Source organism: Propithecus coquereli, unplaced genomic scaffold (genome assembly GCF_000956105.1).
Source record: "Propithecus coquereli isolate 6110/MARCELLA unplaced genomic scaffold, Pcoq_1.0 Scaffold3, whole genome shotgun sequence".
NCBI lineage: Eukaryota > Metazoa > Chordata > Mammalia > Primates > Indriidae > Propithecus > Propithecus coquereli.
Window position 1 is genome coordinate 2662916 of NW_012148618.1, and position 3026 is coordinate 2665941.

At 50.7% G+C, this 3026-nt stretch overlaps 1 non-coding gene across 1 annotated transcript; it reads left to right on the forward strand.

Moving 5' to 3' along the window:
- The first annotated feature begins 1274 nt into the window (after positions 1–1274).
- TRNAY-GUA lies at positions 1275–1368 on the forward strand. The gene is made up of 2 exons: positions 1275–1311; positions 1333–1368. It is a non-coding gene; the product is annotated as a tRNA-Tyr (tRNA).
- Positions 1369–3026: the final 1658 nt, after the last annotated feature.

Below are 3026 nucleotides of genomic sequence, written 5' to 3' on the forward strand. Positions count from 1 at the left end.
GGGCGCAGGTCCTCTTGGAAGCTAGATTTGGTGCCTCAAAGGGGAAGAGCACGGGTGGGCGAGCGAGTGGCGCTTTGGTGACCAGCACAAGCCAGGGTGAAGCCGGTGGGCAGATTCTTCCTGACCAGGACGTGACCAACAGTAGCAGGGGCTCCTTCGAGGATCTGACCCTCACTCTTGGAGATCCAGAGGTTCTGCCAGCCTGGTGTGGGGTGAGGGAGTGAGGATGGGCAGCGCGGAACACACAGTCAATTGAGGGTGGTCACTGGGTGTGCCTTCTCGTGTCTCCGATAAGTGGGTCCCTAGGGAGGAGGGCCACTGAGTGTTCTTGGCCGGTGGTAGGCACACATCACATGGGTTCTGAAATCTTTAAAAGACTGTGAGGCCAGGCTAAGGAGTCCAAGGCCCACACTTGTCCTGTGTGTGTCCTCTACCACACCCCTTGTCCTCTCTGGGAAGCCCACAGAACCTTGCTTGTCCTACTACAGAAAGGTTCGGCCCAGGGCAAAGGACTCCGGATCAGTCCGCAGAGGAGGGCAGCCAAGCCTCTAGGCTGGCCCCTGCGGATATCGCTTGGGCACCCGCAAGTCCTGGGTGTGTTCTCTTCACCTAGCTCGAGTCCTTCTCTCCCGGTCACTTCTCCGGAAGCCTCGATGCTCCCCAAGGCGAGTATAGGACATCCTGGGAAAAGGTGTGGGGGCACATGGCGAGGAGGGGATTGGCGGGGCGTCTGGAGAGCCCAGGCCGTTGGGAAATGTCCCCCATTAGAGGCCTCAACCAGCCCCTGAGGCTGCGCTGCGGTTGGCAGCCGCCTACTCGGTGCCCATTCCGGTTCTCCTCCTTCCGTCCCCAAGCCACACCCCGCGCACCGGACCCACCCATCCACCTCGCCGACCCCCTTCCCCTTACCCTCCCACCCTCCCTCCCCCAGTGGGAGTTGTCATTCTCACTGCCCGCGTAGAAAGGGCCATTCAGAGGGCTGTGGTAGCATGTCCCACCGGCACCATCCAACCCCTAAAACCTAACTCCCCGCACCCCCCCCATCCACCTCTCTCCCATCGGCTGGGAGCTAGAAAACGGCCGCCCTTGGGGATGCCAGGCAACCGCCCCCAGAGGATTTGCTCCCCCGCGAAAGGGGCGCCTTGGCAAGTGCGGGGCCCTCATGCAAGGCGGGGTTCCAGCCATCCCAAGGCTTAGTGCACCTCTGGCGTTCCCCGGACTTGGTCCCCTTCCTTTGCAGAACAGCCAAATGACCCAGCTGTGGCAGCGTGCACCCTTCGATAGCTCAGCTGGTAGAGCGGAGGACTGTAGACTGGACAGACATCTGCCGACATCCTTAGGTCGCTGGTTCGATTCCGGCTCGAAGGAAGTGCCTGACGCTTTTGCGAGCGCGCACACACATCAAACCACCAAACTACAGCCACCTTCTCAGGAGCCAAACTCAAAAGCCTTTCTGAACCACCTTCCTTCCTATGCCTTGTGGCCCGGGAACTTGCCTGATCGTTCTTTCCACAGTCCGCGGAGTCGTGGTACTTTACAGCACAAAACAGTCCCTACTGCTTGTACCTTCTGGCCTAACCAATTCCCCTCCCTCACGCCTCACATCCCGCCCCTTCCCACTTTTATTCGCAGTCTGATCTCCCGCCTCATGTTAGCCATCGCCTGGGACTATACCGCGCTTTTTGCCTGGGACAGAGCCCTGGCCACTGGGTAGGCAAAGAGTTCAGCCCATAGTGAAGCCTCGGGAGTTCTAGTCCCCCCGGAGGCCCACAAGCCTACAAGACAAGACACCGGCGGCAGACAATGGTATCATCCTCCCTGAAAAAATCACCCTCTCCTTCTCATCTCCTTCTCAGGGTGTGTGGCACTTACGTCGTGTCTAACAGTCTCATTTCAGTGTCTTCGTTTATTTTTCTCTGTCTGTGTCTCTTTTTGTGTGCATATCTCTCTGTTTCTTTGCCTTTCTCTCTCTTCTTGTCTCCTTTTTTTCTTTTTCTGTTTCTGTTTTTTAGTTTCTTTATATCTTTTTTTGGTCTCTCTGTGATTTTTTAAAACTTGTAATTTATTTCAGTATATTATGGGGGTATAAACGTTTTGCATACGTGAATTGCTTTTGTACACTTTGTGTGAAAGTTATAAGTGTTTCCATTGCCTACACAGTGTGCATTGTACCTGTTAGGTGTGAATTTACACTTCCCCTCCTCCCCCCACACCAGCTTTATTTTCACTGAATTTTACTACTATATGTGCACATGAATGTTGATGAATACGTTTCAAGTTAGTAGTGAGTGCATGTGATTTTTGTTCTTCCACTCTTGTCGTATTTCACTTAAAATGATGGGGTCCAGTTCCATCTGGGTGGTTACAAAAGGTATTAGTTCACCATTTTTTTTTTGGATGAGTAATACTCCATGGTATACATATACCACATTTTATTGATCCACTCATGTCTTGATAGGCCCCTGGGTTGTTTCCACTTCTTTGCAATGGTGAATTTGATGCTATAAACATTCAAGTGCAAGTGTCTTTTTGTGCATATATGGAGAGAAACGTGCTTTTCCCTACTGTACCTTTTCTGCATTTGGCTAAACTGATTTAAAAGTTCATTTTCTGACAACTAGTTTTCTCCAGTAAGTATGACATTTGCATTTAATATAATGTTGCATTACTCTGTGTGTGTATTGAATATCATTATGGGAACTTCCAATGGCATTTTCAGCTTACCTTTCATTCTTGGCACAGTTTTGTGGCTCTTGGGATAGCTCCTTGTTTGTTTTTCTCTTCAGTTTTTCTGGATGCCACTGGGAGTATTTGGACTATGTTGGGACAGCAGTAATCTCACACTTTGGTTACACCATGGGACACACACAATTGACCTTCATGAGATTATTTTCACCTATTAGCTGCAATGAAATTGGGGGTTTGAATGTCATCCATCCTATGTAGAAATCTTTAAATGTGACCCAAAATGGAACCTTAGTACTTCCTTAGATATCTTAGAATTTTTTAGATGTCACTTTATTGAC